The sequence below is a fragment of the Zingiber officinale genome, chromosome 7A, assembly GCF_018446385.1.
Source record: "Zingiber officinale cultivar Zhangliang chromosome 7A, Zo_v1.1, whole genome shotgun sequence".
NCBI classification, from domain to species: domain Eukaryota; kingdom Viridiplantae; phylum Streptophyta; class Magnoliopsida; order Zingiberales; family Zingiberaceae; genus Zingiber; species Zingiber officinale.
Window position 1 is genome coordinate 112,572,386 of NC_055998.1, and position 24,562 is coordinate 112,596,947.

The window sequence follows — 24,562 nt, forward strand, 5'->3', positions numbered from 1 at the left end:
TCCAGAGAGCACAGAAGAAGGCTGAATCGATCAGTCGATCGATTCAGCCTCCCCAATCGATCAGCTGATCAATTTGGAGGCGATCGTTGCGCAAGATAAAGTCATTGGCGAGCGCCCTTCTCTGTAATTCTTCCTCTCCACTTCTCACGATCACTCTCAGCTATCCACGTCAGTTCTTGAAGCTTTCTTGGAACAAAGTGTTGTTGCACTTCCAAGGTCAAGAGGTGTTCCACAAGGAGAAGAAGCAAGCTAGGTTTTGGTAAATCTTGTAAGATTTGTATTGTATAAGCTTCTTTTTTCTTTTCTTGTTGTATTGAGAGTTTGTGTAAGGCTTCTCCACCTTCGGTAGTTACTGTAAATGAGTTTTTTCATTAGTGGAGTGTGTGTCACATGTGGATCCTCGGATTAGTCACCTCTTTTTGAGGTGGATGCCAAGTAAATCCTATTATTAGCATTGTTAGCTTGTTGTGAAAACTATCTGCTGCAAATTATCATCATGAAGCAAGCAACCAAAGTGCGACAAGCTATTCACCCCCCCACCTCTAGCACCAAACGACCCTAACAAGTGGTATCAGAGCGAAGTTGTTCTTCACCAGAATCATCGCCAGAAGGGGCAACAAGGTTGGAGGGTGAAGAAGTTGAAGCAAGTTCATCAAATTCAAAGAATTCAAAAAGCTCAACTTCAAGATGGAATTCCAAGATGGACTCGGATTCGACACAAGGGTGCCTCCACCATTCACAATGACGAGCTTCGATTCTTGGAAATCAAGAATCGAAAATTTCTTTATGATGGAGATAGAGCAATGGTTTGCTCTAATGGAAGACTTTGAAGCTCCAACGAATTCAAATGGCAAAATTCTCAAGAAGAGCAAATTGAGCCAAGGGCAAATTCAAAGGAGCGAGACAAATGACAAGGTGACCAAGCAATTGGTCAATTTATTGCCAAGCAATATTTTGGCTGAAATTAGAGAATTTAAAGATACCAAAGAGTTATGGAGCAAATTAGCCAAGTTTCATGAAGAACCCTCCACTGTACCAAATCAAGACAAATTCAAAGAGGGTAACTCATTAGAGCAAGACCAAGAGAAAGATATCTCCGAGGTTGAGAGGTGCTCAACATCTGAAGAAGAAGTGGAAAGTCCATCCTTAAGAGGGTACGAAGATAAAGGCAAAGGTGTGTACTCCTTATTTCATGTGCATGAGGATTCAGAAGTTGAGAGATGCTCAACATCCGAGGATGAAGAGGAAGAAGCCTCCACCTCTAGGATTGAGGGGGAACATGAACCATCATTGCCGGATCAAGAAGAAGCTTCTACATCCGGATCAAAAGAATCAAGTGCATCCCCTACATGTGAAGGTATAAAGGTTTCAATTATTAATAATAAAAATCATATTATATGTTTTGACTGTAGGAAAAAGGACACTATAAGAGAAAATGCCCAAAGTTGACCAAGAAAAAGAATCAACCGACACTAAAGGGCAAGGAGAAGCCCAAGGCGACCACCCACATAACAAAGAAGAGCAAGGAACACATTGTGTGTTTCTTATGCAAGCAAAATGGACATTATCGAAGCCAATGTCCAAAAGGGAAGAGATCAATCAAGCCCAAAAGAGGAAGCACAAGTCAAGGGGGAGCTCTTAAGAGCAAACCCAAGGTAACATTTATTGATGCAATTCCTCTTAGAAATGGTAACAAGCATGCTATTTCTAACTTATATCATTTTAATGCAATTTATCATAAAAATAGGAGGTATGATAGAATTGATGGAAATCATGTGGCTCTTTATGCTAAAACAACTCAACCTAGGGTTAGGAAGGTAGATAATTTAGGCAATAACCCTAAGGATTCTAGGCAATTGTCTAAGAAAAATAAAAATCAAGGTTTTAGTAAAAAATCTAAGGTTGAGGTGTTATGGAAAGAAAATCAAGTCTTGAGGTCAAGACTTAATAAATTGGAGATGACCCCTAGAAAAATCACAAATGAGATGCAAGGGTCCAAGAAGCATAACCTAGGGAGTTAGCCAAGAACCATCCAATGTTCATAGAGATTTGGGATACAACCCTAAAACCAAGAAAGATGTTCCTTCTTATCATAAGGTTCCATATAGTTATGGAACCAACCCTAGGTCTGGCGGTCAAGTCAAGGATACAAGGGAAGTTATCTCTAGGAGTATCTTTGTAACAACAAAAGTGACTAAGACTTCTAAGAAGTCTAACAAAGTCACTAAAAAGGTCATAAGGGAAGCTATCCCTAGAGTTGACATAGTGGAAGTGACCAAGGCTTCTAAGAAGTCTAAAAAGGTCATTAGAAAGGTATCTAGGAAAGTTATCCTTAATGAGTACCTAGAGCATCCAAGGAGCACCAATAGGTGTTGGGTTCCTAGGAGCATTTTCTCTACCCCTTAGATGGGCTATAGAGTGTCAACTCTAATTAGAAGGGTAGTTAACCCAACCTTGATGAAGTTGGCACTTGGAGAGTATTTTCAAGATTATTGTTAACCTTTGAAAATAAAAAGGACTTATTGTTTACTCTTTGGAAGAGTAAAATGTGCCAAAATTTGATAAATTAAACTTAATTTAAATTGGCACAATCAATCAAGAGTAAAAGAAATGCCAAGATGTGTTTTAACATTTTCTTGAAGGAAATAGGGGCAATCTAGGCTTAATTTTAGGTTTAGCTAAGGATTAAGGATATTTAGATAGTTTATCTAGGTATATTTCATTTATACAAATTGTCATGATTGTTTGCCCATTATATGCTATGACATCATATTTTGCATTCATGATAATTATGAAAAACAATAAAAATATCATGACATGTCATACATACATTATGTAGCGATAGTATATTTTCTTTTGAAAATTATTTCTATTATGATGTATGCCATAAATCATCATGCATTATTTTAATTTCCTTGCAACTAAGGACAAATGACATTACTAATGAGTGGTGAATCCCCTAACAAGTAGGATCCTAACAAGTGACATCCTAGGTGGATGATCATAGCTCTTAAAATGCCTAGATAGATATGCATAATCCTTAGTTTAGGGAAAAATCAAAATCTACATCTCACAAACACTATAAGGTGACTTGTATTTATTTTAGTGCATATTAAATACAAGTGAGATGTTAGGATGATGAGCAAGACTCAAGATATTGATTTAGTGCATTTTTTGAGTCTTGATTTCATCTAAACACATAGTTATGTGTATTCCAATCATTAGGAAAGCTAATGTACAAGTCATGCACATTAAGCCAAAGAACATGGTTGACAATTGATTTTGAAAAAAATTTTAAATATACTTTGGAAAACCTTGGTGAATACTATCTTTTGATAGTAATCATTATTAAAGATTTAGACAAACTTGGAAGAAACATTGAAGTTTTTACATGTTTCTAATTTTGTGTCAATATTTGAAAATAAGATGTATTTTCTTATAAAACTATTTTTCCATGATAGTATATATACTAAGTAGTGTCTACAAGAGTTTTCATAATTTTTAGAATTTTGTAGAATTTTTAGGGCATTTCTGAAATTCGGCTGAAATTGGATTTCAGAATTCCAGAAACCCAATCGATCAGCCGATCGATTGGGAAGCATCAATCGATCAGCTGATCGATTGGGAAGCATCAATCGATCAGCCAATCGATTGAGCTTCGTTTCTTCACAAGCAGAGCCTTGCTGGATCGATTAGCCGATCGATTCAACCTACCTAGATCGATCAGTGGATCGATTCAGAGGCAATTTCCGTGAACAGAAACTCACGGAATCGATCAATGGATCGATTGAAATGGTTTCAATCGATTGAGACCCAACTTCAATCGATTGGGAGTGCTGATCTTGGCTGGGAAAGCCTGATTTCAACATTTTAAACTATTTTTAGTCTAGGTAATCATTCATAACCCCTTGACACACATTTGTATACATTTAGGGGGAGTTTTCATGATGAAAATAAGAATGGATTGGTTAAAGAAGAGTAGGTAGAAGTTTAGGTTGAGGTTTAGTTTCAATATTGAATTTTTAAATCTTAAAACTTCAAATTTTGAGTTTCCTAAAGGTTTAGGGATTCCAAGTCATTATTGGTACAATGACAGAAGTTACGAGCATGTCTTTAGGAGGAGTTAGTCTTTAAGGGCTTGAAAATTAATTTTTCATACACCTTGGAAGGTGGTTAACCTTCCTTAGCATAAATGCTCAAGGTTGGGCATTTAAACACAATGGCGAGTGGATATCTCCATTGTTTAGTTGTGTATGCTCAAGGGCGAGCATTGGATACAATGAAGGGTATGGGACCTTCATTATGGCGTTAGGGCAACGTTGGGTAACTCTTTAGGGGGAGAGTTTTTGATGTGTGCCAATAGGGGGAGAATGTAGGGTTCAAGCTAGGCCTTTACCCTCTAGGAAAGTTAGGGGGAGAGTGCAAGGTCTATACTATGCCTTCATTACCTTAAGAGAGAGTTTGCCCTCTAGGAAAGGGAGGGAATGAAGAAAACCCTCATTCATCTTTTAGCATGAGGAAGAAGTTGAGGCTATGGATTAGCCTAACTTAAAGGTATTGCCAAACATCAAAAAGGGGGAGATTGTTCGTGCAATATCCCCTGGGTCTAGGTTGACCAGGTTGACTAGATTTGAGTTGGCTCAAGCCTGAGTCTTGATGTTTGGGTTTTGATGTTTGACAATACATAGAGATTGCGGATGCAATCATCCGATTGGGGGAAATTGCTGGTGCAATTCCCTGTTGGTGCGGGAAGCATCCGACGATCGAACCTGTATTTTGATTATGTCAAAGGGTTCAAAGTTAAGGTGTTTTGTTATTTGATATGTTGAATGAGCTATGTAGGAAAAGTCCTAAGTGTACTTAGGCAAAAGTCCTAGCTGCGGTTAGTCAAGTTGAAAACCCTAGGGGGCGGCTGTTGGAACCCCAAGATTATTTTGGTGTGATCAACAAGTTAAGTTAGGTCCTGTGTGTTTCTAACATTGTGTCTAAGTGTGTAGGAGATTAGGAGCATAGGTAGTCGAGTGGAAGACGTAGCTAGCGAGAAGGACGGCAGTCCAAGGGACGAGGTGCTGCGGAAGAGTACACCGGCGAATGAGAAGGAAGCGTGCGGTGGTTCCGAGGGACGAAAGCTAGAGCGAAAGATTGCTCGGGGAGCAAGAGACGCAGCTAGTGAGAAGGACGACACGCGGTGCGTCCGAGGGACAAAGACTGCGGATGAGTACGCCAGCGGACGAGAAGGAAACACGCAGCGATTCCGAGGGATGAGAAGCCGGAGGGAAGCCCGCTCGAGAAAACCGGAAGTTGGGTTCTGGTGAGCCCTTTTCCGGATGGCAGAGATCACCCAAGTGAGCGGAACCGGAGTTGAAAGACCCGGACCGAGACGAAAAAAGTCAACCGGAGTTGACTTAGGGTCCGAAGCGCCCGGAATTGTCCGGGGTGCCCGGAACTGTCCGGGGCACCCGGACCAGCCCTGGGCGCCCGAAGCAGTCCGGGGTGCCCAAACCAGCTCGGGGCGCCCGGAACCCTTCCGGGCGCCCAGAGATTGAACTTTGACTAGATCGAGTCAAATCTCGATCTGAACGTTGGGGGATAAAATTTATCCCCCCCCCAGGGCGCCCGGAACCCTTCCAGGCGCCCCGACCAAGGCTATAAATATAGCCTTGGTTCAGAAGCTTTTCAATCAGTTCAGAAATTGTAACAACGCTTGTGTGCTTCCACTGTTTAGAATACCTTCTTTCTTTCTGTGCCTACATTGCTATAAGAGAGGCTTCTCCGCCTGAAGGAGACAATAGTGCGATCATTTTCCTTGAATTAACAACCTCCCCGGTTGTAACCAAGTAAACATCTGGTGCCTCATCTTTTTCTGTTTTGATTTATTGCTTTTCTATTTTATATGCAAGTGTCAGTTTGAAAAGTCAGGAAGGGTTGTGTTTTATTTTTCCAGGGATATTCAACCCCCTCCCCCTTCTAGCCGGTCGCAACGGTCCTACAAGTGGTATCAGAGCAGAGGCGTTTCAGGAGGACTAACCGCCAAAGGAAGCAACGAGATGGCCGGAACAAGCATCCACCCGCCGAAATACGAAGGGGACTTCGCCACCTAGAAAAAATTGATGCAGGTATTTTTTACAACTGATTTCGAATTAGTTTTAACAATGGAATCTGGCTTTGTAGCTCCAAAAGGTAAGGAAAAATGTCAATGAACAAAAAAGGAGCAGGCTGAATACGTGGCGAACGACAAAGCAGAATATCATCTGCTAAGCGTTCTTCCACCTCAAGAAGTCAACAGGATCGGGCACTATGACTCAGCAAAAGAACTTTGGGAGAAGTTCCTCGATCTGCACGAAGGGACGTCCGAAGCCAAGCTCGCCAGAAGAGATCTGCTTCGCAATTAGCTCACCAGCCTGCGACTTGGGGAAGACGAGACAGTCGTGCATCTGCACTCGAGACTAAAAGAAATTATTACCGGACTTTCAAATCTCGGAGAAAAGGTAAGTAACCGAGATTCGCTAAGGTATGCTTTAAATTCCTTTCCTAGAAATACCAAATGGGCATCATTAGTAGATGCATTTTACATTTCTAAAGATTTAGAAAAGATTTCATTAGAAGAATTATTTTCAACATTTGAAGTGCATGAGTCAATATGTGCAGGAATAAAGGAGCCCAAGAACAATGTCACCCTCAAAGCTTCGAGAGACGAACCAGAGTCGGAATCCTCTCTCGACGACGAGGAAATGGTAATGATGGTAAGAAGATTCAAGAAACTTTATAAATCCAGATCTACTAACCATCCGCAGGGAAAGAAGAAAAGAACGATCCGCTGCTACCACTGCGACGAAGAAGGGCACGTCACGGACAACTGCCCCAAGCTGAAAAACAAGGACAAGGAGAAGGGTAAGAAGCCTATCCAAAAGTGAAAGGCCCTAAAGGCGACGTGGGGCGATACGTCGTCTGAATCGGAAGTCGAAGCATTCTCCGGACTCGCACTGATGGCGAGTTATCAAGACGACGACTACGATTCAAGATCTTCCGAGATGGAGCTTCGTCAGAAGAAAGCAGCAGGCCAGGGGGAGACACGGACAACGAACTCGACAAGGTAAGTCAAGTACGTTCTCTCCCTCCTGATAAACTTTTTAAGTTTGTTAAGTTATTAACTAAAAAACTGCTGTAAATTAGAAAAAGAAATAAAGAATTTAAAAATAATTTTAGCTAAATCCTGCCCCTTAGAAGAATTAGATAAATCAAAATTGGAAAATAAAAAATTATAATTAGAAAATCAAAATTTGAAAAATCAAATAGACAACTTGAAAAACTATGCATGCTCATCTAATTTTAGAAAATTTAAAAATTTAAATTGGTATTATAGATATCACCCGGGACAAATTAGGAACATTTCAAGAAAATATGTCCCTAAAAATTTTTTAGTTAATCCAGTGGGTTGGAACCTATATTGGGTTCCTAAATCATGCTTAAACTAAAATTTAAAATTAAAATTAGCGCTTTCAGTGAGAAAATTAAACAATGAATTTCTCTATGAGGCTTTGTCTAAGGAAGTAGTTGTTGCTCCAATAACCAAGAAGGCCTAGTGCCTCGCCACGACCTGGAAGTCAAAATATTGAAATAAATGTTTAATTAACTTTCTATCAAATCATTAAAGTTAGAATTAATTAATGCTTTTAAAAGTTTTTCAAACATTTTTTTCAAAATATTTTTATACTTAGAAAAGTACTTTCACGTGAAATTGTTACTTAGAAAATTTTATTTAGAAAAATCATACGTTAGGATTTTTCCTTGTATTTTCTTTCAAAATTTTTTTTGCAAAGTTGTTTAAGTTAGAATTCTTTTTCAATTAGAAATTTTTCTTAAAATCTTACTTAAAAATTTTTTTTAAGGATCTCAAAATTTTTAATTTTTTCCCTTGGATGTTTTCTTAGAACCCCATTTTTTATGTGATCAAAGGGGAGAAGGAAAAGTATAAGTCTAGGGGAAGGTAGACCAAAAATTTAACTTATTTTATTTTTACACTTAAATTACAAATTTAGTTAAGTTTATTTTATGTCTATTTTTACCCTAGCTTAACTTGGATTGCTCACACCAAAAAGGGGAAGATTATTGGAACCCCAAGGTTGTTTTGGTGTGATCAACAAGTTAAGGTAGGTCCTATTTGTTTCTAACCTTGTGTTTAAGTGTGTAGGAGCTTAGGAGCACAGGTAGTCGAGTGGAAGACAAAGATAGCGAGAAGGACGGCGGTCTGAGAGACGAGGTGTTGCGGAAGAGTATACCGGCGGACGAGAAGGAAGCGTGCGGTGGTTCCGAGGGACGAAAGCCGGAGCGGAAGATTGCTCGGGGAGCAAGAGACGCAGCTAGCAAGATGGACAGCACGCGGTGCGTCCGAGGGACGAAGATTGCGGATGAGTACGCCGGCGGACGAGAAGGAAACACGTAGCAATTCCGAGGAACGAGAAGCCGGAGGGAAGCTCGCTCGAGAAGACCAGAAGTTGGGTTCGGGTGAGCTCTTTTCCGGATAGCAGAGATCACCCAAGCGAGCGGAACCGGAGTTGAAAGACCCGGACCGAGGCGAAAAAAGTCAACCGGAGTTGACTTAGGGTCCGGGGCGCCCAGAACTGTCCGGGGCGCCCGGACCAGCCTGGGGCGCCCGGACCAGCCTGGGGCGCCCGGAGTAGTCCAGGGCGCCTGGAACCCTTCCGGGTGCCCGGAGATTAAACTTTGACCAGATCGAGTCAAATCTCGATCTGAACGTTTGGGATTAAATTTATCCCCCCCCCAAGGGTGTCCGGAACCCTTCCAAGCTCCCCGGCCAAGGCTATAAATATAGCCTTGGTCCAGAAGCTTTTCAATTAGTTCAGAAATTATAACAACGCTTGTGTGCTTCCACTGTTTAGAATAGCTTCTTTCTTTCTGTGCATACATTGCTGTAAGAGAGGCTTCTCCGCCTGAAGGAGACAATAGTGTGATCATTTTCCTTGGATTAACAACCTCTCCGGTTGTAACCAAGTAAACATCTGGTGCCTCATCTTTTTCTGTTTTGATTTATTGCTTTTCTATTTTATATGCAAGTGTCAGTTTGAAAAGTCGGGAAGGGTTGTGTTTTATTTTTACAGGGTTATTCAACCCCCCCCCTTCTAGCCGGCTGCAACAGTCCTACAGTGGCAACCCTAGGTCCTGGGGGTGGTAACCCTAGGCAGAAAGTTTTGTTGGGTCGGAGCTTCCGGCAAAAATCCTAGGGGGCGGCAACCCTAGGTTGAAATCCTAGTGTCGCTAACCAGGTGGAAGTCTGGACGGATCATGGACCAAATGTCCAGCAAGAAGACCGAAAGCATCGGATGCTGAGCAAAAGTCCAATCGGTCTGGAGGACTGAACTGGCAAAAGGTAAACACTCCTGAGTGGAGTAGGTGAGGACGCATTCCCCGGAAGAGGGAACAGTAGGCGTCGGTTCGACCTAGGGTTTCCGGTAGGAAATCCGAAGTCAGAATCGGGCAGTCCATGACTGTCAAACTTTCATATTATGTTTATTGTATGTGCTAACTTTGTTTTGCAGGATATGTGGTTGGTTTGGAGACTAACATGTTGTGCAGGGACAAAGGAGCAAGATTTACCTCAGATGAACAGTACCCGAGGCGCCCTCATGGAGCTTGGAGGCGCCTCAGGTGCAAGGAAGATGCAACACACGCAGAAAAGCTGGAGGCGCCTCAGACGGAGCTGGAGCCGCCTCAGACAGCTTGAAGGCGCCCTCAAGGTGTATGGAGGCACCTTCAACCGGATAGGCTGCGAAGAATTCAGCGCTCATCCGTGCGACTGACTCGGCTCGTTGGAGGCGCCCTCAAGGGGCTTTGAGGCGCCTCCAATAGCCTTTATATGGGGCATTCGACCAGCAGCTCAGTAGAATAATCACTGAGCCATCCTTCAGCTATGCACGACCCACGAGACGCTCCGACTAAGCTACGACAAGTCCCCGACAACCCAGAACTTTATTTTCTCTAACTCTGTTGTCAGTATAGCTTTCTTATTTCAGTTTTGTAATCAATATTTGTACTTTGCGATCTGATAGTGAATTGCCCAAAGTAAACACTCAACGAGCGTGGGCCTTGGAGTAGGAGTCGCCCAGGCTCTGAACCAAGTAAAAACACTTGGGTTTCTGTGTGTGTACTTTCTTAATTTCGCTGCTTTACTCATCGAGTTTTTCAAATCCGAAATACGTGAAAGCCACGAGCACTATTTACCCCCTCCCCGCTCTAGTGCTTCTAGATCCAACAATTGGTATCAGAGCGAGGCCGCTTCGATTTGGTGTAACCATCAGTCAAGAATTTTTTTCGTGGTATTTTTTTCAATTTTTCGGAGTCGATCGGAATAGGTATTCTTACCGTCTTCCGATCTAGTTTTTTTTTCTCTTTTCGAAATCGGATTTTTCTCGAAGTTGGTGCAACACCACTCGAGATCGTAATTTAGTTTTTTTTATATACCGCACTGCTAATCCAGGATCAAGTCCTGGGACTTTTTTTCTCTTTTTTTGTGTGCAAGATTTTTAATAGCTCTCCAAGAAGGTTTTTGTAACAACCCAATTTTCCCTATTTCGAGTTCTAAATGTCCTTAAAAATATTTAGAAATGCTTTTAAAATATTCTAGAGATTTTTAGAGTATTTTTATGTAATTTTTGGTGGTCGTTTGGTATTTTTACTAAACGAAAGAAGTTTTGACAAAAAAAATGTCCAAGCCGAGGTTTGAACCAGCGACCTTTGACTCGGTCAAAACCCGTCTGACCATCTGTGCTGGTGGTCGTTTCTGGTAAATTAGGAAGTGAAATATATTTAAGCTATAGTTGGAACATTTAAAATAAATTGGAATAAAAAGTGTGCGGCGGAGGAATCGAAGCCCAAAACTTTGATTCGGTTAAAAGATGGCTGACCAACTGGGCTAGCGGTCGGTGCTAATTAGATAGGCAACGACAAATATATAAGCTATAGTTGATAATCAAATACCAAGTTATTAAGAGAGGACTTAAGTTTTTCCCGTGACCTAAAACTCCCGAACCTCTCTTCTCCTCCTCTCTCGCAAACGGCGGCGACTCCACTGTTCGGGCGGAGAAGGCGACGGAGATAGGCCTTTTTCCGGCCGGTCTTCATCCAACCGTGGCCCTTTCGTCGTGGAGAGCACGCGGACGCAAAGAAGCCGCCGGGATTCTCATCTACCCGAAACCCTAGATCTCTCTTTCCGGTTGTAAGTCCAAGAAACCCAAGGTAAGTCGCTTACTCACTTGCGGTAAGAGTGGTTCCGGATTCGTTTGATGTTTCCATGTGTCTTTTGATTTTTGAAGCATGCTGTGAAATCGCTTGTGTGTTTGCTGCCATGTACTTCAAAGAAGGGAAATAATTGTATGAACTAGGCATTTTTGTTCCTTTAGATATAGGGCAGTTGACATTGAACAGGGGAAGAGCTGTAGTTTAGGGTTGCTTGTGTTGGTTGCTGCCATGACCATTAATTCCGAACCTGCTAGGTTGAATATGAGATCACCGAATTTGCTGTGGCACTGATCATCTTTGAGTTGTCTGCATTGTGCTTGATGATAAAGTTAAATACTTGAAGTCTAGAAAGCAAGATGTCGATGGAGCTTGTATATTCCTTCTTTGTATGTGGGATAATTCCTTTAAGATGCATGTAGTTCACACAAAAAAAAAATGAAATTGGCCTTCTTTCTTAGTTTGTAACTGCAGTAATGGCCATATTAGGAGCACATGTAACAAGTCTATAGATCAAGCAAAATCTGATGGTAAACATATGTATTATAACAAAAAAGGAAACATGATAGATAGAGTTTCTAGTTTTTCCTTTGTTGTTTGAACTTACCTTAGCTGAGCATGTTTTGTTTTCATTTACACTTAGCTGATCATGTGCAGATTTTATTAAGTTATAATGCAGAATTTTATTAAGCATTTTTATTGAGCTTAAGTGCAGATTTTTATAATTGTAGTATGCTGATTTTGTTCCCTTTTTGCTTTTAGATGTGGATGAGCAGGAATAGCATATATATGTTAGAGTGTATACTGAAAGCCTAAGCTTTTGTAAACATTTATTTTGAATAAAGAATCACATTTGGTCAAATTGTCTACATTTGTTTGTAGTTGTTCAATTAATTTATATTGTAGATAACATAGTATGCGGTGTCACATACAGAAGATGATGTTATCAGTACCTTATAAATTATAAACAGTAGCTCACGACCAAAATGGAAAGGAACAAACCATTGGAAGGTCGTAGTGTAATTAGGAATTAGTTTATCTTAACTATATAATTACACTAGTACACTTAGAGTGTATTGAGTAGGACCATTAGAGGTCGTTTCTTTTATACTGACTTTATAAAGGAACAAAGACCTCAGTTATTATGGAAGTGTGTGCTCTTAATCCTGATATAATAACAAGCACATATATTTGATATTTATTTCTTTAATTTATCAATGGGTGAGATTTAGTTCGATAAATCAATAAGCCCGATAAGTTGGGAAATGATATCACTTATAGTGTGTGTTGTTGATTATAGAAGGAAACTGTGTCCTAGTGATCTAGGTTGATAATGTCCCCAAGAAGAGCTCATAAAGATTGTCATGTTAAACCTTGCAGATGGACTTAGTCCGACATGATGATAAGGTTGAGTGGTACTATTCTTGGATTAAGATATTAATTAAATGAGTTGTCAGTAACTCACTTAATTAATGGACATTCGACATCTTAAACACAGGGAGACTAACACACTCATAATAATAAGGAGCCCAAAAATATAATTTGGGATTGGTGCGGTAGTTTATTAATAGTTCTCTAGTGGAATGAATTTTTATTGATAAAATTAAGTTGTGTGTTCGGGGCGAACACGGGATGCTTAATTTTATCGGGAGACCAAAACCAATTTCTCCTCTCGGTCCCTATGATAGCCTCTTATTTATAGAGTACTATACCCACCTATACTCACCTTCATACCCATGATGTAGGGGCCGGCCAAGCTAGCTTGTGGATCAAGCTAGGGTCGGCCAAGCCTTGGTTCATGGGTGGCTGGCCCTAGCTTGAACCCAAGCTTAGGTGGCAGGCCCCCATTAAATTAAAAAAAAATTAATTTAAAATCTTTCTTATGTGAAAGATATAATTTATTGGAGAGATTAAAAATTAAAATATCTTTTTTAAAAGGATCTACAAAAGATTAAAGAAAGAGATTATATCTCTTTCCTTATTTGTAAATTGGAAAGATATTTTATTTTTCTTCTTTGTAAATTATTCACATGTTGAAAAATTAAAATTATAGAAATTTCTTTTTATCAACCATGAAGGGATTTTAAAGGGAAATTTTATTTTTTTTTAAATTTCCAAAGACAAATAAGGAATTTTAATTGTTGATTGAAATTGGCTTGTTTGCTCTTATTGATGTGGCCAGCCATGACATGAAGGTTTAGGCAATTTTTGTTTACTTTTTCTTAATTAATTCATGTCAAGGAAAGTTAAGGAAATTTTATTGTAATTAAATTTCCTTATTTGCCAAAGATAAGGATTATAAAAGAGGGGGTTGGGGTGCCTTCATGACACACAACTTTTATTCTTCTTCTCCCTCTTTTCTTCCTTGGTGTGGCCGGCCTCATCCTTTCTCTTATCTCCATCTTTGTGGCCGAAATTCCCCTTGCTCTTGGAGATTAAGTGGTGGCCGGTTTCTAGCTTGGAGAAGAAGGAGAGAAAGCTTTCATCCCTTGGAGCTTGGTTGGTTGTTTCTCTTCTTCCTTGGAGGTGCACTTGATTTGGCCGAACCTTGCAAGGAGGAGAAGAAGGTGTCTTGGTGGTTTCTCATCTCGGAAGACCATTGCCCATACAATGTTCGAGGTTAGAAGAGGAATACGGTAGAAGACCTAGAGGTTTTTGTTTGCAAAAGAAAAGGTATACTAGTATTTTATTTCCGCATCATACTAGTTTTATCTTCATGTAAAAAAATACCAAATACAAGAGGCATGCGATTCTAGTATTTCGAATTTGTTTTCGATGTTGTGTTCTTTGTTTTTCTTTTCCTTGTGATTTGATTGTTCTTTTCGGTTGACCTAAAGTTATTTAAGGAAATTAAATATTAGCTTTCCTTAAAAAGTTTTGTCTAGGCGGTGGTGGTTGTTCTCATATCCAAGAAGGCCATGTGCATCGTCATGCAGTCCTGGAAGCTAATTTTGGAAATTAATATTTAATGGAATTAATAACATAGGTGATTTGGATCGAACGTGTTAAGTTCCGCAGGAGATCCAAGTTTAAACCTAAAAGAACAAATAGATAAACTTTGGATCAAACGTGTTAAGTTCCACAGGCGATCCAAGTTTAATTTAAAAGAACACATGGTAGCTAGGAAAAGGTTCAGACCTTTGCACAAAATTTTTATACAGTAGAACCATTAGGTTTTCCGAGTAGCAACCAACAATTGGTATCAGAGCTAGGGTTTTGCCTCTGTGTATTTGGTATTAGTTTAATTATGCACATGTCATACATAATTTAGGCAAGTTAATAGTAGGATGTGCTAACTTTGTGGATGCAGGATCCAACTATTATGGCTTATAGTTTTTATGTGCGTGATTGGACCCTTGGACATGTCAAGGGCATTTATTGTATGTGCATGATTGTATTATAAAATACAACTGGAGCTGTATTTAGTTTTATTAGAATTTTATTTTTTTATCTAGTTACATGTACATTCCTTTTATGGAATATAGGATCGATGGATGTAAATTTCTATTTTATGTTCGATCTAGTTCACATGTACATTCCTTCGAGGAATATAGGATCGAAAAATATAAAATTCTATTTATGTCGCGGATCAAATCTTGCAAGGCGTGGAACTTTTTGAGGACCAGAGACGCAGCGGAACAAGGAGCAAGATGGATGCGACAACTATACCCGGTGGCAGTGGCCAAAGATGGCAGCAGCTAGGGGTTGGCGACACACGGAGGACAGCAATAGATAAAAGCCATAATAGTTGAAAATTAGTTTTTCTATTTATTGCTTTTTATGCTGTGACTGTGTGTGCTTGTTAGTATGCATGTTAAGTAGGCTAGCATAGTCAAAATTCCTCATTTTTAAATAACTAAGTGGGAGAGGGATTTTTAAATAAATTCCACGGTCTCCATTACTGGTTTGTAAGTGATGCAGACAAGCTTGCGCGTTGGCTCTGAGTGCCTTCCTCCATATCGGATGAGCTTGTTTGTGGATCACTAGAACAAACTTCCATTTTGGATGACTATAGGAAGTTAATTAAGAGCGTGTGATCTTCCCCATCGGAAGGGGCACAATCTTATTAATGGACTTAGTGTCAAGTAATGCTATACACTTAGGCACGTCTAATAGTATCCTCCCCATCGGAGTCACTGCTATTATTCGTGTGACCAAAGGTAACCAACTATTAATTTTATTTGTCAAAAAGTTAGGTTGACAAGATAATAAAATTAATGGGTTAAACCCTTCTTTTACAAATGTTGAATTTGTATACGTCCACACTATCATGGCATACAAAATTCTCGATGTTTTGAGGTGTTGGTTAATTTAAAATAGTATTGTTTGAGGAATCAATATTATTCTAAATTTAGAGTTCAGACCAAAAGTTATTTGTGATTCTTAGGATGACTTTCAATCCACTGGCCATCATACTAAAAGAGAACAGACTTACTGGTCCTAACTACATAGATTGGAAAAGGAACCTGAACATTGTTCTTACTACTGAAAGCTATAAGTTTGTACTGACTGAACCTTGCCCTGATACACCCACTGGTGAATCTACCCAAGAGGAGATTGAGTATCATAGGAAATGGGTAAAAGCAGATGAGATGGCGCGGTGTTACATTTTGTCTTCAATGTCAAATGTATTGCAACATCAGCATCAAGATTTACCAACAGCCTATGATATTATGAACAATCTCAAGGAACTCTTTGGTCACCAGGATCGGGCCTCTAGGCAAGAAGCCATGAGAAAGATAATGACAGCCACCATCCAAGAGGGTACTCCCATGAGGGATCATATCCTAAAGATGATGGCTTATCTAAATGAAATACAAATCCTTGGAGGAGAAATTGATGGGGAAACCCAGATCGATATGATCCTCCAAACGCTATCTAGAAGTTTTGAGCAATTTCGCCTGAATTACAATATGAATAAAAGGGTATATTCATTGGCGGAACTACTGACAGAACTTCAGGCAGCAGAAGGTTTGTTCCGTCATAATTCTCATATTCACTATGCTGAAAATGGTTCTACTTCTAAACCGAAAGGAAAGAAGAAGAAGAAACAAGTTAGCTCAGCAAAGAAGGTGAATAAATCTCAGAGTACAGGACCTAAAGTTGGAGTGAAGAAGTCGAAGGGCAAGTGCTTCATCTGCAAGCAGTCAGGGCATTGGAAGGCGGACTGTCCTCGTAGGAATCAGAACAACAAAGGTATATCTCATGCTCTAGTTGTTGAAACATGTTTAGCGGTGTTATCTACCAGCACCTGGTGTTTAGATACGGGAGCCACTGATCATGTCTGCAATTCCTTGCAGGGGTTCCAGGAAACCTGACGACTAACTGAAGGAGAGATTACAGTCTACATGGGCAATGCTACTAAGGTGGTGGCTGTTGCAGTGGGAGACATCTACTTATCTTTTAATAGGAATAGAAATTTGGTTTTAAGAGATTGTCTTTATGTACCCAGTTTTAGAAAGAATTTAATTTCAGTTTCTAAGCTGTTTTCGGATGGATATTCAGTTTCCTTTAGTAACGATGTGGTTATTAAGAGAAATAAAGTGATTATCTGTTCTGGTGCATTGGTTGGAAATTTATATACTTTAAATCCAATTTCTCCCACAAAGCAAAATATGGAAATTAATAACACATCTTCTAACTCAAATAAGAGAAAAGAACCTTCGGAAATGAACCAAGCATATCTTTGGCATCTAAGGCTTGGTCATATTAACTTAAGTAGGATTCAAAGGCTTATAGCCGATGGACTCTTGGGTTCATTAGAGTTGGAAAATTTTCCAACCTGTGAATCTTGCTTGGAAGGTAAAATGACCAAGAGGCCTTTTAAGGCCAAGGGGTATAGAGGCAAAGAAGTGTTAGAATTGGTTCATTCTGATTTGTATGGTCCTATGTCTATCCAGGCGAGAGGTGGTTTTGAATATTTTATCTCTTTTATAGACGATTATTCAAGATATGGATACATTTACTTAATGCGCCGCAAGTCCGAGTGCTTTGATAAGTTTAAAGAGTACAAGGCTGATGTGGAGAAACGACTAGGTAAAAGTATCAAGACACTACGGTCTGATCGTGGTGGTAAATACCTCTTAGGAGAGTTTAAGAATTACTTATCAGAGGCCGGGATTCAGTCCCAACTATCCGCACCTGGTACATCCCAACAGAATGGTGTGGCAGAACGAAGGAATAGGACTCTTATGGAGATGGTTAGATCGATGATGAGTTATTCAGAATTACCAAATTCGTTTTGGGGATACGCTCTGGAAACAGCAATGTACATTCTGAACTTAGTACCTTCTAAATCAGTTTCTTCTACTCCCACAGAATTGTGGAATGGGAGAAAACCCAGTCTAAGACATATTCGGATTTGGGGTAGTCCAGCACATGTGCTGAAACCAGATGCTGATAAGTTAGAATCTCGTACAGAAGTTCGCGTGTTTGTGGGTTATCCCAGAGGAACGAAAGGTGGTTTATTTTATAGTCCTAAAGACCAGAAGGTCATTGTTAGCACCAATGCCCAGTTTTTAGAAGAAGACTATATAATGGATCACAAACCCAGTAGCAAAGTTATTCTAGAAGAACTTAGAGAGGGCACGTCTACTTTAGTACCAATAGTACAAGATGTAGTACCACAAGAGACTGCAACACGTGTCACACAACCACAAACGGTGCCTCGTCGTAGTGGGAGAGTGGTGAGGGAACCTAAGAGATTCATGTTTTTGGGAGAGTCTTCGGACTTGATCCCGGGTAAACATGAACCTGATCCCCGTACATATGACGAAGCACTCCAAGATATAGATACAGTATCTTGGCAAAAAGCAATGAATTCTGAAATAGAGTCTACGTACTCTAATAAGGTCTGGGAGCTTGTAGAACCACCCGATGGTGTAAAAGCCGTTGGATGCAAGTGGATCTACAAAAGGAAAAGAGGGACAGACGGGAAGGTAGAAACCTTCAAAGCTAGGCTTGTTGCGAAAGGGTACACTCAGAAAGAGGGAATCGATTATGAGGAGACCTTTTCACCGGTAGTCATGCTTAAGTCTATCCGGATACTCTTATCCATTGCTGCTCATATGGATTATGAGATTTGGCAAATGGATGTCAAGACAGCTTTCCTTAATGGAAGTCTTGAAGAGAACATCCATATGAAGCAACCAGAAGGGTTCATTGAAAAGGCAAAGAGCATCTAGTGTGCAAGCTCAATCGGTCCATTTATGGACTGAAGCAAGCTTCAAGATCTTGGAACATCCAGTTTAATGAAGTAATCCAGTCATATGGATTTATTCAAAGTCCGGATGAGTCTTGTGTATATAAGAAGTGTAACGGAAACGTGGTGGTATTTCTTGTACTATACGTAGATGATATTTTGTTAATTGGCAACAATGTCAAGGTATTATCGGACGTAAGGGTATGGTTGTCCAAACAATTTGATATGAAGGACTTAGGAGATTGTGCACACATTCTTGGGATCAAAGTTATAAGGGATCGCAAGAAAAGAATGTTGTGTCTGTCCCAAGCTTCATATATAGATACAATCCTTGCTCGTTTTAGCATGCAGGATTCCAAGAAAGGTTTCTTACCTTTTAGGCATGGAGTAGCTCTATCTAAAGAGATGTCTCCGAAGACATCAAAGGAGATAGAGGACATGAAAGCAGTTCCTTATGCTTCGGCTGTAGGAAGCCTAATGTATGCAATGCTATGTACGAGACCTGATATCTGTTTTGTCGTGGGCATGGTTAGCAGATATCAAAGTAACCCTGGACAAGGACATTGGACTGCGGTAAAGCATATATTAAAGTACCTGAGAAGGACTAGAGATTATATGCTAGTTTACCAAGCAGACGATTTGCTCCCTGTGGGTTACACGAATTCAGATTTCCAATCAGATAGGGACAACAGTAAGTCTACATTAGGCTATGTGTTTACTTTAGGTGGTGGAGCCATTGCATGGAGGAGTATTAAGCAGAAATGCATTTCGGACTCAACCATGGAAGCTGAGTATGTAGCAGCCTCTGAGGCGGCTAAAGAAGCAGTATGTCTCAGGAACTTTCTAATGGACTTAGATGTGATTCCTGGTTTGCCCAAAATCATCACAATTTATTGTGATAATAGCGGTGCAGTTGCAAACTCGAAGGAACCACGAGCCCATAAGGCAAGTAAACATATAAAGCGCAAGTACCACCTGATACGAGATATCGTGAAGTGAGGAGAAGTTGTCATCGCCAAGATTGCATCAGTAGATAACCTGGCAGATCCTTTCACTAAGGCCCTTCCGGCAAAAGCTTTCGATCGGCATGTGGAGGGAACGGGAATCAGATGTATGGCAGAAGATATGGCAGCTTAGTCATTAGTATAAGTGGGAGATTGTTAGAGTGTATACTGAAAGCCTAAGCTTTTGTAAACATTTATTTTGAATAAAGAATCACATTTGGTCAAATTATCTACATTTGTTTGTAGTTGTTCAATTAATTTATATTGTAGATAACATAGTATGTGGTGTCACATACAGAAGATGATGTTATCAGTACTTTATAAATTATAAACAGTAGCTCACGACCAAAATGGAAAGAAACAAACCATTGGAAGGTCGTAGTGTAATTAGGAATTAGTTTATCTTAACTATATAATTACACTAGTACACTTAGAGTGTATTGAGTAGGACCATTAGAGGTCGTTTCTTTTATACTGACTTTATAAAGGAACAAAGACCTCAGTTATTATGGAAGTGTGTGCTCTTAATACTGATATAATAACAAGCACATATATTTGATATTTATTTCTTTAATTTATCAATGGGTGAGATTTAGTTCGATAAATCAATAAGCCCGATAAGTTGGGAAATGATATCACTTATAGTGTGTGTTGTTGATTATAGAAGGAAACTGTGTCCTAGTGATCTAGGTTGTTAATGCCCCCAAGAAGAGCTCATAAATATTGTCATGTTAAACCCTGCAGGTGGACTTAGTCCGACATGACGATAAGGTTGAGTGGTACTATTCTTGGATTAAGATATTAATTAAATGAGTTGTCAGTAACTCACTTAATTAGTGGACCTTCGACATCTTAAACATAGGGAGACTAACACACTCATAATAAGAAGGAGCCCAAAAATATAATTTGGGATTGGTGCGGTAGTTCATTAATAGTTCTCTAGTGGAATGAATTTTTATTGATAAAATTAAGTTGTGTGTTCGGGGCGAACACGGGATGCTTAATTTTATCGGGAGACCAAAACCAATTCCTCCTCTCGGTCCCTATCGTAGCCTCTTATTTATAGAGTATTATACCCACCTATACCCACCTTCATACCCATGATGTAGGGGCCGGCCAAGCTAGCTTGTGGATCAAGCTAGGGCCGGCCAAGCCTTGGTTCATGGGTGGCCGGCCCTAGCTTGAACCCAAGCTTAGGTGGCCAACCCCCATTAAATTAAAAAAACATTTAATTTTAAATTTTTCTTATGTGAAAGATATAATTTATTGGAGAGATTAAAAATTAAAATATCTTTTTTAAAAGGATCTACAAAAGATTAAAGAAAGAGATTAGATCTCTTTCCATATTTGTAGATTGGAAAGATATTTTATTTTTCTTCTTTGTAAATTATTCACATGTTGAAAAATTAAAATTATAGAAATTTCTTTTTATCAACCATGAAGGGATTTTAAAGGAAAATTTTATTTATTTTTAAATTTCCAAATACAAATAAGGAATTTTAATTGTTGATTGAAATTGCCTTGTTTGCTCTTATTGATGTGGTCGACCATGACATGAAGGTTTAGGAAATTTTTGTTTAATTTTTCTTAATTAATTCATGTCAAGGAAAGTTAAGGAAATTTTATTGTAATTAAATTTCCTTATTTACCAAAGCTAAGGATTATAAAAGAGGGGGTTGGGGTGCCTTCATGGCACACAACTTTAATTATTCTTCTCCCTCTTTTCTTCCTTGGTGTGGCCGGCCTCATCCTTTCTCTTCTCTCCATCTTTGTGGCCGAAATTCCCCTTGCTCTTGGAGATTAAGTGGTGGCCGGTTTCTAGCTTGGAGAAGAAGGAGAGAAAGCTTTCATCCCTTGGAGCTTGGTTGGTTGTTTCTCTTCTTCCTTGGAGGTGCACTTGATTTGGCCGAACCTTGCAAGGAGGAGAAGAAGGTGCTTTGGTGGTTTCTCATCTCGGAAGACCATTGCCCACACAACGTCCGAGGTTAGAAGAGGAATACGGTAGAAGACCTAGAGGTTTTTGCTTGCAAAAGAAAAGGTATACTAGTATTTTATTTCCGCATCATACTAGTTTTATCTTCATGTAAAAAAATATCAAATACAAGAGGCATGCGATTCTAGTATTTCGAATTTGTTTTCGATGTTGTGTTCTTTGTTTTTCTTTTCCTTGTGATTTGATTGTTCTTTTCGGTTGACCTAAAGTTATTAAAGGAAATTAAATATTAGCTTTCCTTAAAAGGCTTTGTCTAGGCGGTGGTGGTTGTTCCCATATCCAAGAAGGCCATGTGCCTCGTCATGCAGTCCTGGAAGCTAGTTTTGGAAATTAATATTTAATGAAATTAATAACCTACGTGATTTGGATCGAACGTGTTAAGTTCCGCAGGAGATCCAATTCTAAACCTAAAAAAAACAAATAGATTAAACTTTGGATCAAACGAGTTAAGTTCCGCAGGCGATCCAAGTTTAATTTAAAAGAACACATGGTAGTTAGGAAAAGGTTCAGACCTTTGTTCAAAATTTTTGTACAGTGGAACCATTAGGTTTTCCGAGTAGCAACCAACAATATATACATATATAGCATTTTGTTTAGACTTTCCTTGCTATAATGTGTGCTGTAAGAAAAACAAAATTAAGGGTTCTATGGGATTCCGAATTCTGGAATTAGAATCCGCAGCACACCAAGTGCTAGAAGGAATGCCAAGGCATTTTATTATATGAATATTAAAAGATAACAAGTATAAGAAAGATAAAGAAAAAAAAAGGCCAAGGCCTTAAGTAGATCCCAAAGTCAAGACTTAGGAATTTTGGCACACAAGGTGCTTGATAAAATGTCAAGACATTTAAAGAAAAGTAATTAAGATATTTTACTTTGAAAAGGCTAGTACCCGACTTCCAAGGTTATTGTTAAACAAATCCAAGGTCATGGCCCTGGTAAGACCAAGGTCTTTACCCTCATAGGACTGATGACTAGCTACCACAGTCCCTATTAGAGAGCGCGCATTGGTACTAAGCCTGGGCCCAAGAGAAGTTGATTATTATTTTAAAGTAATAAAGTATAAGTTTCGAAACAAATAAAATAAGCTTCATTTATGCTTAGAGTCAGAAAGTTTAGCTTCTTTTGAATTCTAGCATGCAGTATTAGTTTTGTTTGTTTCCTGATTAGATATTAAGCATGATTTGCTTTATCTACCAGCATGCGGTTTTATCCTTGTATAGCATGATTAGCTATTAGAATTACATGAGTAAATTCCTTAGCTTTTCTTTGCTATTAGTTTGACATGAGCAGATATATTTATGCTTTACTTTCTTTTAGAGCATATAGTTTCTAGTTCTTTCTGTAAACATGCATATTCATGTTTTTGTGAGTTAGATAGCGCTTACTAAGCAAATTTTGCTTATAGATTGCACTTCCTCTTACTGTAGATAAAGGAAAGGAAAAGATCTAGCAAGGAAGGCGACAAGGTGGTGCGGATGGTGTGTGATGCGTGGACTGTGGGAGAGATCAGGGGAATTGAGTCACACTTTATGTTTTATGTCAATAGAGATTGATAAAGAGTTGTTTTTATTTTTCTGGTGTTGCTATTGAGTCTATTCCGCATTGTTTGTTTGGTTGTTTCCACTGTTGGAGCTTTATTCATTTACCATTGGTAGATTAGTTTTTTTTTTTAGTTATTGTGTCTTATTACTGCGTGGTTGTGATTAGTTTTTGTCACATATTAAACTGCGTGGGTGTTTGATATATTTCCAGCCGCCTGTGGCTGTGTATACTGTGAATGTATTGATGTTCATGGTCACCGGTACAGGGGAGACTCTGCTGAAATTTTTCGGTAGGGATTCCTCGTGGTTTCGATCACACCGGTTAAGTAGAGTTAATAGTTAAGTAACGGTCACCTTAGAGAGTAGTAGTAGTAGTAAGAAGGGTGGTCATTACAGTTGGTATCAGAGCAGTCCCCATTCTCCAGCATCACACATCAGCACCATCCTTGTCGTCTTCAAGTAAGAAAGTATTTAAGTTTTCCTTTTATGCTTTCTTTATTATTTGCAGTATAGAGTATTTGTTTATATGCGCTTTAGTAAGATAGAAGTTTTATTTCTCTTTTATCTATATACCTAAGTTTGTTTAGGAAAGATAGAGAAAATATCAAGTCTTTTTTCTTTGCATATTTAGATGTCAAGAAAAGGACGTTCTCGTACTGTTCGTACTGAGAACCAAGATCAGGAGAATGAAGAGCTTAGATCACCTGAGCCCAATCTCTCTGAAGTTGTTGCCCAACTCCAGAGACAAGTAGTAGAGCAGCAACAAGTGATTACCAATCTGATGGCCAATCAGCAGCCAGTTCCTCCCACTCCCCTAACCATTAATGTGGAGACCCCAGTGGTGACCGAAGTCCCATCAGTTGCCCTGGAAGTCACCACAACACCTAGAAGGTAAGAAGCATACCTCATCTAGTGGCTGAAGCTGAAACCAGAAAGCTTCTTAGGCACGACTGAGTCCTGGGATGCTCAGGCTTGGTTCAAGACACTAGAGAGCACAATGGAGCTTCTTGACTGGCCAGAAGTCGAGAAGGTCAAGTGTGCCTCTTTCTTCCTATCAGGAAATGCTCGTATATGGTGAGAGAGAGAGAGTTAAGAGCAAGAGAGTAGTCAATCAGATGAGCTGGACTGACTCCGAGAAAGGGTTTCATGAAGAATTATTTCGATAACGGATCACCAATAAGCATTATGAAGAGTTTATAGGATTCAGAAGGTGAACCAATCTTTGAATTTACAGGAGTGCCGAAGAGGAAGACCCAGAAGTTCCTCTCTTCTCTCACAGCTCACCAGATGTTAGCTAAAGGGTGTGCTGGTTTTCTTGCACACATTGTGAGTACAGAAGAACAAGAAGGATCCAAGCAGGAGGAAGTTCGGGTAGTCTGTGAGTATCCAGAGGTATTCCCAGAAGAGCTACCTGGACTACCGCCCAGCAGAGAAGTGGAGTTTGAGATTGAACTGGTTCCTGGTACCGGTCCAATTTCAAAAGCTCCATACCGCATGTCTCCAACAGAGCTAAAGGAGTTACAAGAGCAACTTCAGGAGCTGCTTGACAAAGGCTTCATCCGCCCTA